Source organism: Ursus americanus, chromosome 6 (assembly GCF_024610735.1).
Source record: "Ursus americanus isolate L20-20 chromosome 6, mUrsAme1.1.p, whole genome shotgun sequence".
In the NCBI taxonomy this organism is placed as follows: domain Eukaryota; kingdom Metazoa; phylum Chordata; class Mammalia; order Carnivora; family Ursidae; genus Ursus; species Ursus americanus.
The window spans coordinates 20,216,704-20,230,321 of record NC_142132.1 but is presented as its reverse complement, the minus strand read 5'-3'; positions in this window follow the sequence as shown (position 1 = coordinate 20,230,321).

Sequence of the window (13,618 nt, the reverse complement as noted above, 5' to 3'; positions counted from 1 at the left end):
CAGGCAAGTCTGCGGGAAAGTGGGTCAGGGTGCACACTGCCAACAAGATCAGCCCTTGCCCGCTACAGGAGGGTACATGTAGCCAGCCTCACAGACCTGGTTGAAGGGGGAGATCCACAGAAAAGTATAAGGGTGGGGTGTGCAGTGTTAGCAAGGTTTGCTCAGGTCTGCTATGGGAGGGTACCTGTAGCTGAGATCTGGCTGGAAGGGCCATGTCTTCAGGAGAACAGGAGGATGGGCAGGCTGATAGCAGGGAGGGCAGGGGAAGTCAATGGCACCTGCCAGCTCCTTTGGTCCTTGAGAAGTCTCCTAGAGATCCCTGCCTCTCCAGCATACTGAGATTAGTAAATAAATCTCATTCCCATATACCCCAGCATTTTTCAAACTGCTGATTCTATGCTGTACCTTCAAGTGGCTATTTGTCATGCTGTCTCTTTAAGGATGAGGACTGTTTCCTATCAACCTCCATCCTTTCCATTAACTTTTAAAGTGCCAGGTGTTAAGCCCCAGAGGTCGTAAGAACTCATGAAATTAGGCCCCTCTGGTTTTCAAAGCCAAATGTTATGCGGATTCATCTTCCCTGTGCAAGTTCCCTATGCCCAAGAAGCTTGGTGTGAAGGTCTGTTTCTCTCCCTTCTCCATACCTGCCATGTCCCTCCCTCCCATGAACAGTCCAGAAGGCCACTTAGGTCCCAAACATGTCTCCACCCTTCCTACCTTCTTCAATATGTCTTCTTCTCTACACTTGGCCATGGAGAGTCTGTTCTGCCAGTCTTTGGGCTGTTTTCTGGGTTATTTACACTAATGTGGGCATTATCTAGTTGTATTTGTGGAACTAGGTGAGGTTAGGATCTTCCTACTCTGCCATCTTCCCTGGAAGTCTTCTAATACTAAACTCTTAAAGATAATATTTATGAAGGATTTTGAGGGAATAAGTCAGGATTTGAGGGAATAGGTCAGGAAAAGGAGGAAGTCCATCCCTGTTGATTTTGCCTGAGCTCAACTGCAGTGTATTATTTCCTTGTTTTACTCTTCCCATTTGAAAGGAATTATGTGTACATAAATACATTTTTTCACTTAAGTCATATGATTTTTTCCAACTCTGTCTAGTAAGAGCAGATAATTGACAACAAATTGATTTTTTGAAGTCCCACCCCAAATTTTCTCTCCTTCCTATCTCCTTCAACTACTACTGCAGAGAGATGTTTTTAGAGGAAATTAGATTCACTGTTTGCATAAACCAGTGTATTTAGCTGGTGGCTCTGCAGGTCCAATTAACTCTTCTAACAATATGGGTGAAATGAGGTTATGTTTATGTTTGTAGCCAATTAGAATTGTTTTGATTGAACACTCCCAGTTTTACCTTATTTAAAGTTAAGAAAACACAGTACTGAAATGTATTTCATGGGATGAAAGAGGATGCCTGGGGGGAAAAAGGAAGAAAAATATCTAGGTCATGATATGAAATGTATGACCTCTCATATGTGTAAAGCATAAAGAGAAAGCTTATTTGCACAAATTAAAAAATACTGCGCATAACACACTTTGAAGACATCTGTGTTATGACTATCAATATTATTACTGCATTATGAAAAAATAATATTGATGTCACACAAAATGGTAGAAGTTGAAGAAACACAGATCTGACAACCAGTAGTCCTCCCATCCCAATGTCAGTTCCACCACTAGTGAATCACGGCCTCTCTGAACTTACTATTTCTTGTCTGGAAAGTGGAAACAATAGTTATTTAGAATACAAAGTGATGTAAGATACAATTGCTGCTCTCAAACAATTTACAACACATTTGGCAAAAAGAAGTAATTCACATAAAAGATAAAAATAACCATTCACTAAGTACTTTTCCAAAAACAATATCATCAACTTGTTTATCTCCATAAAAACCCAAAGAGGTAGGTATTCTTATTATTATTTCTATTTTACACACAATAAAACTGAGGCCTACAGTGATTCAGAAACATTACAAGACCTCTCTGTTGGTTAAGTAACGGAGCCAAGCTGCAAACCCAGCCAGCTTCAGAGCATATACACTTAACTACCATATGGTATAATGACAAAAAATAATGTACATTTAAGGAAAGGAAAGGCAGGATAATTAATTGGGATAATTATATACCAAGCGTAGCTAAGAATTCGGGTGACAAAAGAACGTTCCACATCATAAGAAGATGGTGTGCCAAATCTTAAAGGATGAGGAGTATTTGGACACACAGAAGAATACAGATGGCAGCAGAGTGAGGACATTCAGCATGAAGGTGGTAGTAGGTATGGGGGCAGGAGGGAAGGACCCAAGTTAACTGCAATGACAGATAAGCCTAGACAGGTCAATCATGAAGAACTTTTTCCAAGCTCCCTAGACAGCTCTGTTCACCTGACCCTCTTATAAGTTAGTCTCCACAGCTAAACTTTGCTGCTTCCATAAAGCAGCATCTGAAGAGCAAGCAAAGACTCGGATGGTAATCACTCTGAAGATGCCTATCAAGGCCCCAATTGGCCTTCAGGAAGCCTTTGACCTAATTAGACAAAACTGCCCTCCCCAGATGAGCACACAGTTTGGTGAGTGGGGTGTGCCTTTGCATGATGAAGAAAAGGCGAGTCTTGAGTGGATACAGCCCCATGGTAGGCTTGGTTGGTTCAGCACAGGCTGAACTCAGTCCCAAGCACATTCTCATGAGCAGGAGCATGCCAACCGCTCAAAATTGTACATATGAGCCCCAAGGCAATACACAGCCACATTCTCTGGAATCATCCTTCAAATTTGCAAAGGTTTGTATAATTTTACATAATTACAAAGACTATACTTAAAGGTGGCAATAATCCCTTTTATATAGACTTTGGGGAAAAAAGTTGTAAATGTTTGAAAAACAATCACATAATATGTGATATGTCAAAATCTAGTGATTGTACCTATATAATCAATATTTTTTTTACTTCAGGAAATTATACACAAATATGTTTACTCCGTTACAGTTTACATCGGAATAAAATTAAAATCAGTATGGTAATTTGGGGCACATCATTAGTAGATTATAAGGCAGAGATTCAAATGTTTACATTTTATGGTCCTGATTCCAGGGGGGAAATATTTACATTAGGAATCTTTTAAGTACAAAATTCTACATAGAATTTGATAGTCAGCTATATATCTTTTTTTTTTGATAGCCAGCTATGTATCTTAATGTATTTATTACTATATGATTCAAATGAGTACAAGGGAACTTTTTTGAATGATGTATGTGTCCTAAAACTGAATTGTGGTAATTGCTATGAAATCATATAAACTTTGAATCCACTGAACTGTAAAAGTACTCTTTTTTATGGCATGTAAGTTATGCATTACTAAAGCTGTTTTTTAAAAAAGACTGAAACTAGTGACTTTTGGTAGATGTATTACAAATTATTTTCATTTATTTCTTATATTTCCAAGATTGCCCCCTTTTTTTTTTTACAATGGCGTGTACTACCTACATAATAAAAAATAATTTCGATGCAATTCAGTTTAATGTGTACATTTACCCAGCACACTTAATGTGCTTAGCATTGTGATGGAATCTAGAGTTGTAAGAAATAAAGATAACACTTTGTCCCTTCCTTAAACTTACAATTGAGTAAGAGTATAAAAAAGGTAAACAACTACTTATTTAGAGCAGAATGAAATTACCTTTCGATCAAGTTGTAAATAAGAGGTGTTGGTAAGCTGAATAAAAGAAACAATCGATGACTGGCCAACGGGAAGGGGTAAAGAAAAGAGTGGTTAGTAGGAAAGTATCAGTGAGTCACTTGGAGAGCAATACACATGACCACATCCTTGGTTGGAATGAATGAATGAACATTTGCTTGGAAGCAAAGTTTAGTAGCAGAAGAGGGCATTCCCAATATTTAACACTTATATTTATATCTGCTAGAACAAATAACCTTCAAGAGACAAGAAGATTTTATAGAGAATGGCAGAAAGGGGGAGAGTTAACAGGAAAGAGAGTTAACCATTTTGTACCTCATCATTGAAAAAGAAAATAAAAAACAAAAACAGAAGAGTCCGGTTCAAAATATAGCTGTTTCTCTAACCAGGGTGAATGGGGCAAAGGTAGTTACCTCCCCACATTGCAGGAGGGTGCTGATTAAAGACCCCCCCTTTCTGAAAGCAGTTACCGTTCTGGAAAAAAAGATAATGGAGCTAAACCAAGCATTCCCAGATGATTCTTTACAAATTTACCAAGCAGACATATTATTCTACTTCTCTTGGGCTGGGGTCAGTTAAAAGGTAGAGAAAAGCCAGGAGCTATACCAAATGGGTTCTTTGCAGAGAAGAGATCACCAGCAATTCTTCATCCTTACAAGTGATGCGTAAGACTCATCTGTAAAGCTTGTTAAAAATGTGGACTCCCAATCCGAATACATGGATATTCTACCTCAGCAGATTCCAAGAGAAACTTATGATCTGTATTTAAAACACGAATGCACCTCCCCCCACCCCAATATGTAGAACTCTATTACAGTAAGTCTGTAAACCACACTATTAAGACACTACACCACCTTAGAGGTTTGCACATGGAGAACTAACAAAATAATGAATGTTGAGACATTAAACCTTAGTATTATTTGCTCCTACCAGTATTATTACTATCAATCACTAAATTAAGATTCTAGTTGCATACTAGTTCCAAGAGTAATAATATATTAACAGAAAAAAATGTTCTTTTGATTTGATCCAAGAAAAATCTAAGGAAGATAACTGAATATACCAGATACTTAAGAACTAATGGTTTCTCGGTGACTGAAAAACCGTTTCTTTTTTTTTTTTTTTTTAAAGATTTTATTTATTTATTTGACAGAGAGAGACAGCCAGCGAGAGAGGGAACACAAGCAGGGGGGGTGGGAGAGGAAGAAGCAGGCTCCCAGTGGAGGAGCCTGATGTGGGACTCGATCCCAGAATGCCAGGATCACGCCCTGAGCCTAAGGCAGACGCTTAACGACTGCGCCACCCAGGCACCCCTGAAAAACCACTTCTCAAGTGATTCCCAAAACTGCCTTTGTCAGGAGACAAGAAATCACCATCACATCAGAGATGACATATGAAGCCTTACAATCCCAGGTCTTATCCCAAGTTTCTTAAATAAATAACACTTTGCCTCTTCCCAGGTTTGTGAGCTACAGGTAGACAAACGTTGCCCTTCCCTACTCACGGAAGACATTCAGTCTAAAGAGGGTGGGCGGATGTAGTTTTCAGGAAGGGCCACACGCTTTGATAGCTTCCTATATTTCTTTTTGCAGAGACTTCAATGGGAATCTTTCCTTGGCAGCTGAGTGTTTAAAATGTCATCATCTGACTGTTTTGATTAGTTGTGTTACCACATTTTGGATGAACCAGTTAGGGAAGGGCTTCCATCTCGTTTTAAGAGTGACCTTTCGGCCGGTGATGGGTACTAAGCAGGGCACATATTGCATGGTGCACTGGGTGTTATACGCAAATAATGAATCATGGAACACTACATCAAAAACTGTGGATGTACTGTATGGTGACTAATATAACAAAATAAAAATTATTAAAAATAATAATAAATAAATAAATGCAAAATAGTACAGCCAAAAAAAAAAAAAAAGAGTGACCTTTCATCCTCAGAGAAATTAGCCTGCCCTAAATGCAAGGCCTTGACATCACTAGTCAGTTCAGGCACTACATGTTACTTTATTAAAGTGGTAAACTATGGAGGTGTTCTTTAATTTTATCATTTATAATAAGCTATTTTTGGGGGGGAAATGGGCCATCTCTTGGCAGAGCTCAGCCAAGTTATGCTGAGTCAGGGTTTCTGAGTTCATCTGTGGTCAGACTCACCCTTGCTCACCCAGGTTTCCGTGAAATGCAATCACAATCGCCTATGCTCAGCCTGACTCACTGCGGGGGAAGCACCCCTACAAATCTTGTCTAGACTTTGATGACTGCATTTAATCTCAGAGCCCAGGAGGAAACTAAAGCAGAGAAGGATCATGAGATGCTGCCTAAAAGATGGGCGTTATCTGGATGTCCTGCACAAAGACTTTTTCATAACAATCTTAGTTTAAAAACGGCAGGCTTTGCAGTTGGCAAATGGAAGATGCCATTTGTTTCCTCACTATCTAGTGCTGCTTTGGCCAGGTGCACAGGAGGTGTGAATATAGGAATGTAGAGATGTCAGCCAAGTCAATTATATTTTTTATTTTTATCAAATTTTCCCAAGCAAACTGATTGCCAGAAAAGACCAGTGCCCATATAGTTACATTTCCCTCCTCTAACAGGGCCAGTTGCTTTAGAATTTATGTCAGGCATATGGTTTTGCCCATTATCATTAGAAAAATTTAGGGATCTAGAGTTCAGAAGAAAAACACTGAAACTTCTTTTCCTTAGAAACTAACCTGAAGCTGAAGGGGAAAAAAATAAATAAAAAACAAAACATCATGTAATGTCGCTGAGTACTGGAATACAATGAAGGTCCAGACAGAGAACAATATTTGAGAAGTAGGCTTGAGTCTGAAAAACTCAAGAGATGAATTTCCTGGGGTAGCTTAGGTAAGGAGACCAATCTTGGACATATATCACAACTGGACAAACAGCCACCGTATGCAGAAAGTGCTGGGTCTTTGCTGCTGACAAGTATACTGCAAGGCAGAAATTTATAGGTTCATATATTTACACATAAAAGGTTTGAATTCTATCTTGGACATAGTTATGCTAGCTTTGGCAAGTTATTTTACTTTCTTAAACTTTATTCCATCATCTGTAAAATAAGGATAATACCACAAGTGGGAGTTAACATAAAAGTTAACACAAAAGGGGAGCTTAGCATAATGCCTGACATGTAACACATCTTCAATAAACATTAGCTATTAACAGTTACAAATAGGAAAAAAATATCAAGACTGGGTACAATCAGGTGGCACTCAAGGATGTATACAGAAATTAGCAACTTAAGAGATCCCCTGGCCAAGAAAAGCATCTGAGATTTGATTGCAACCCAAACAAGGTTAGTGCAGGGATCTTCAGCCAAAGAGAACAGATGAGAAACCGGGTCTGAACCAGGAAGTGGGCACTAGGTCCCGGAGTTATTTCAAAGCTGACTCATGGGTTGCCTGGTCACTCTCAAAGGTCAGCCTAAAAAAAATTTTTTTTGAAGCAGGGAGGGGCAAAGGGGGAGAGAGAGAGAATCTTAAGCAGCCTCCATGCCCAGCACGGAGCCTGATGCGGGGCTCAATCTCACAACCCTGAGATCATAACCCTCAGATCATGATCTGAGCCAAAAATCAAAAGTGGGATGCTTAACCAATGGAGCCACCCAGGTGCCCCAGCCTAAAATTCTTAAAGGAGTAGTAGTCAAGTGCACACCAGAGAATGCAAATGATCAAACAAATGTTCTCTTTAATTTTTCAAAAACATAGCAGCCACTCTATAATGCCTTTCTCCTCACCGTAAGAATTACTTTGTCAAAGTTTATCACTGTAATGGGATAATGGTTATAGTGTTTTGAGTCTATTGGGGCCCATCTGTTCCCAGTATGGAAACACCTTCTCCAGAGTCCCTGCGGAGTATGATTTAACTTATGATCCCAATCAATCCCTCCTCCAACCAGTTTCAGCTGATTGGACCATGAATAGATACCTGACTAGCATCAGTCCATTAGCATCACTCAGACTGAGCACTGACTTTAAAAAAGGAATAAAGTTAATAAGACTCCTTGCATTTGGGGATTTTAACCAAGAAACACAAAGGGAAATTCCAGGTGGTACAGTTAAAAGTCCTAAAAGTGCATTACTGGCTCATGTGCACAACACTCTCAGGAAGGGTGGAGTCTCAGACAAAGCTGAATAGGTGACACAGAATGGAGCAGAAAGACTCGGCAAAGCCACAAGAAGGAAGATGACAGAGCCACCACATTATAGAACCATCTTTTGGGAGATTTGCTTCTTGATCTTCCTGAGGCCTGGTGTTGGGCATTTTCTGCAATCATTGCTTTAGCTTTGCCTCCCTCCAATGATTTTGAGTTTTTTGTTTTTCTTGCCACAATCATAATCACACTCACACACACACACACAGAGAAGCCCTGCATTGCTTCTAAAAGCAAAAGCAGAAAAGAACTAAGTGAATACTACATTTCTTTTCTGAATATCTCTGCACACTAGCTGATCCTTTGAAAATGACCCAAAAGGTATATGCAAAACATCAACAACTGGCCAGGTTTAGCCATGGCGAAGCCCACCTTGAATCCACACATCTCACTTTTCCCTACCAATGATCTTTGTGTTGCAGGACAGAGTCCCCATGACTCAGGGAGAATAAATATAAGATCTGCAATTGTACAGACCATGGTTTGAAACTCAACTATATGAACTTGGGCCAATTACTGTCTTGTTCCAGTAGGAAGATCTTTATATTATGCCCTATTTGTTGGTGTCTATCATTATGGTCTCATGGTTTCTTATTTTATTCGATGGCTAACAATCAATTTTATCATTATTTATTTTCATAATGAATAGCCCCCAATTTGGCCAGTGGGGCCCTTCAAGCTGGCTTCTATGTCCTTTGGCCATGTCCCTATCATTCCTTGAGTACTTCTTTACCTTCTGGGCTTTCAGGCTCATCTTGTACTTTCTTTGCCCTAGCCCAAGAATAGCCCTTTCCCCAAGAAGATCTGGTTTCAACAAGCAGAGAATAGTATGTAGAAACAAAGACCTAGATGCTAAATATATTCATTGCTTGCGGCATGTTATTGTTTTTAGCCTACATTTATTTCTGTATCTATTTAAAAAAAGAAAAGAAAACATGAGTTCATACTAATATCCCCATTTCCAATTCAGCACCATCTGAATCCTACCTTTCAACCTCCATCCCTCTTCTCCAATACCATAAAACTAGAGCCAGTGATTTTACCTTTACAAACTAGTTTCTCCCTCTGTAAAGTGAGGATAATAATAAACTCCTTGCTCAGCTTTTGTGCAGGTGAAATGTAATAATGTTTATAAACATCATCCCACAGGCCTGCACTGTAACAGGCCTACTGCAAGCCCACACAGTTCCTTGTGTGAAAGAGACAATATATGCTTCCTCCAGGTGGACAGCCTGGCAAACGCAGTGTAAGCTGGCTTTTTGCCCCAACTCTCTCCCTAGACTGGAGCATTTGTGGAGTTTGCAATCTGAATAATAGTAACCCATGCCTGCATCACAGGCACTAAGTAGTTATTGTTATAATAGGCATATGTGCATATTTTTCATGCAAATGTTTCATAAATAGGAGATCCGATGGGGCTAAACAAACTTGTCACCAAGGTTTCAGTCTGATGCAAAATTCAGGGCAACTCAGAGCACACTCAGTAGAACCAAGTATACCTCCAGAGTCATAATGGAAAACAGTGTGCACTCACCTGATACAGGTCATTTTTTAACCTCATGCCTCATTATATCTCACCTTAAACTCTGCATCAGAAGCAGGATGAAGTGAAAATAAAACCCAATCCTCTTATCCACAGGCTCAACTATCAGCCAAGAAGCAGGTGATCTCAGTATATAATACAGTGTACATAAATGAAGACGACACTAAAGGCGAAAAAGTTCACCTAATAGCATGTTTGTGGAGCATCATGTTTGCTGGCAGTTGTATGGGTTATAACGGGTGAAGTCCCCACTCCTGGAGTGTTCCGCCAGCTCCCTTTGAAAACAGGAGTACCTGTTCATCCCCAGTTCCCTCAGATGTTCTTTCACAGGGCTTAGTGAACTTTAGATGTTGGGGGGAAACCTAATAAATCTAACTCAATGCTACAAATAGTAGCTCTGAGTTGTAGAGCATTAAAATTAACACAGATTAGTGGGTGTTGTACGTAAGTAATGAATCACTGAATTCAACACCTGAAACTAATATTATACTGTATGTAAACAGGAATTGAAACAAAAATTTGGAGAGAAAAAAAGTAACAGACTTCTAAGGTGGTATTTTTCTGTGGAAGACAGCAAGGCTGTTATAATAATATCTGTAGTAGGAATGGGGCGGAGACAATGTAGACAGTCCCCTCTCCTCTATAAGAGGTCCACACTATACAATGTTACAGTGACACAAAACTCCAGGCCACTGTGGCAACTATGCAACCACACTGTTCTTTTTAACCTTTTGAGGGAGGTAGAAATGGAAGATCTCAGAACAATGTTGTCTCTTATCTCTTGAGCCAACGGACGGTGACGCCTAAGAAAACCTTAGGGATGGGGGATATTAAAGAGTAACATCCAAGAGGCAAAGCAGAGGCAATATTGTTGCTCCCTGAGTCCCCAGCTCCTGTCATGTGCTTTCAAGAGTCTCAAAATCCTCAGACTCATGAAGTCCTCAATCTAATGCCTTACCTTGTGTGATGAAGACCTGCAAAAGCCAAGCCAAATGATTTCGCTCGGGTGTTTTTTCAGGATTCCGCTCCCCCTAAACAGTGTTCAGGCACCAGAGCCCTATCAAGGAAAAGAGGAATGAGCTTTTCAAAAAAAGAAGCCTGAAAGAGCCTGGCACAGAGTATGCAACTACTAAGTGCTCCATAAACAGGTCTTTTCTCCGTCCTTGTGTAGGACCCTGCTCCTCTCCTGCTGAGCATGGGAGAAGCAAACAGGTTCATTCTTTCCAAAAGAGAGCTGGGTTTGAGCATTCCCTGGGTCACTGAAAGAAACCTGCTCCCTCATCAACACCAGGATTCAGGAATATCCCTCATCTTCTGCCCACTTCAAGCACGCGGGTAAATTCCCACCCCAAGGGGGAAGAAAATATCCTCCTGGTGATGGGGGAGGAGTCCCAGCTAACTCTGGGAGGATCAGCTCTGTGTGGGCGGCGGCTGGCTCCTCTGGCAGATGATCGCCAGGACGCTCTCCGACCACACCTGTGTCCTCTCCCCAGGTCCGCCGTAGAGGCTGTGTCCGAAGTGGACAGAGCGGAATTCGAGCCCACTCCCCCACTTACCAGCTGCGTGACAGGGGCAAGTCACTTACCACTTCTTCATTAGCAAAATGAGGGTCTGGGTAGGTGTTCGTAAGGCTGAGGTGCGGATTGAGTGGAACTATATAGGAAGTACACATATTAAATGTTAACTCTTACCGCTCCAACCTGAAGTTCGACCACTTCTGCTCCTCCCGCGCACAGAGTTCACTGCCTCCCCACAGAGGTACGATGTGAAAGTACCAACATCGCTTTCCTACGGGGACACTGGCGCAGCCGCAAGGAGAGGTCAGAGGAGGGACCACATAAACATGAGGCTGGAAATTCCGGAGACACCCCTTGTTAGATTTTGCAGACTTCCAGAAGCCTCAAAGCGTTCCTCTTCCATAAGAAGAAAAACCGGAGGCAATCTTCTCCGGCGCCCCTGCCACGTGCCCGCTCTGGCGGCTCCTGGTTGCTTCCATGCTGCCAGCCACCGGGCAGCCTGAGCCCCCTGAGGGCAAGGTGATCCTCCCCGAGAAGGTGGCGTCGCTCTGAGGCACGACGCTGCGGCAGGATACCCAGGTGACGAGCCACAGCAGTGCCTCGGCCACGGGCTGGGCCTGGGCGTGCTTGGCTTCCGGTGCAACCAAGACCCGCATCAGCGGAACGCCAGGAAGGCGGAGATCCTGAAACCCTCCTCAAGACCATCGGACCCCGCGGCAGGTTCCAGCCCGACTTCCGGCTCTTTGAGAATCCCCTGGCAAGCTGCGCGCAGGTGCACCCGCTTCTCATGCACGTGCAGGAGGTTCTCCCCACGCCCAGCGAGCACGCCACAGCGCTCGTGGCCCACCCCAAGCTCACCTGGTCTCAGGTGTGCGGCAAAGGCGTCGGCTAGAACTTCGGGAAGTTCCTGGAGGGCCCAGACGGTGTGCCCGTGCGAAGGTACAGCCGCGGGTTACTCACCACCTGCATCGGGCCTGACACCGTAGCCCCGATGTCCCAGGGGCCCCCCAGTGCCTGGGGCGCTCCTCCTACTCCTGGGGCTTGGCAGTCACAGAGCTGCCACCTGCGGATTTCATCCTCGACGGGGTTTCCTCCAAACCTATGTGGAGGATCTCCTGATATCCTGCAAAGTCCCCTGAGTTGGGTGCTGGTACTGTCCATCCCAGCCCTGCTCCCCAGACCATGGCTCCTCACTAAGAAATTGCCAGTAACAACAAGAAGAAGGAGAAGAAGAAGGAAAATTGGGGGGAGGGGGAGGCACTGCCATGTTACCTCATTAACACAAATGAGTGGTAAAGAAGCAATACCCCAAAGCCAACTGTAATGTGAGGGATTGACTGCAAAATGAAGAAAGCTCAGATTTCTAAACCAAGCAAGAAAGTAAAAATTAGGGCCCAGACCATCGTTTTGGAAGGGGAAAAAAAGAATTAGAAACAGGATAAGCAAAAACTATGACCAAAAAAAAAAAAAAAAAAAGCATCCAGCACTGAGGACATCCTGTGGATTTTAACTCTGTGCATATAGGTAATTTAAGTGCACAGCAAGTCCCTGAAGAACTCATAAGCTGAACTAAACTATAAGCAGTTGTTTTCAAAATCCAGCACAGAATTCTGTCTAGACTGTGAGACTCAGTAGATCTGAGGTGAGCATGGCTACAAGCTGAATCAGATAGCTGGGTTTGAATGCTGGGTTAAGTGCAGGCTGAGCAAATCATTTAAAACTCAGCTCTATCCCCTGTATGATGCAAGTAACAACAAAATCTATCTCATAACATCTTTGTGAGTGGCAAATATGACAATGAATTTAAGATACTTAGCAAAGTGTTTGACATTTAAGTACCTGATAAATGTCTTATTGTTATTTTCATGGTCCTCCAATTTGTTAAGCAGGAAATAGAGGTCTTAGAAGTGATATTACAATGCAAAGTGGCAGGAAACATCAATGACAGCAAACCAGCATCTACTCTGTTACCCCAAATAAACTCTGCTATGGTAGTCAATTAAACATCGTATACCTCAAAAAAGAAAGTCTAAGCCTATTATAGTGCATTTAAAAAAACTATGGATAGAGAGCAAAAATAGTAATTCAAAATTTGTAACTAGTAATAAAGTTCAATACCACCCCAACTGCCCTACTCCTCACTGCCCAGCAGAGAAGCTGCTCCACATAGAAGGACCCTAGGGAGCCAGGAAAAGCATCATTTAAGCTTTCCACCAGCTGAAGACAACTATTCTAGGATCCCCAAACCCATACATCCCTGCAGAGGCCTTTAGAGGTGGGTGGAAAGTTGGTCAGGATCCTGAGCAGGGGAGGCAAGCATTCTATGAACCACACGGGACTAGGCTAGTTGCAGGATTCTGTGGGCATTACTTGTCCTAGTACTACAAAATTTTTAATGTTGAAAATATATACAAGCATGACAAATGGGGGAACACCAAATGACCATTAGGCTTATGTGTGTGAATAAGCCATCAAAATAGTCTCTGCAAATAAGGGGCCATAAAAATGCTAATATTTCCACCTTTTACTAGTAATAATAATGCATCATCAGGCTGAAACAGTTCCTTAAGTACCTTATGTTCTCTGCTGGAATCAAGTCATTAATCCCATTTATATAGCTAATGGGGAAGCCCTAAGTCCAAATTAAGGTCTTGAAGAAAAGTACTGAAATTAATGACAAAGG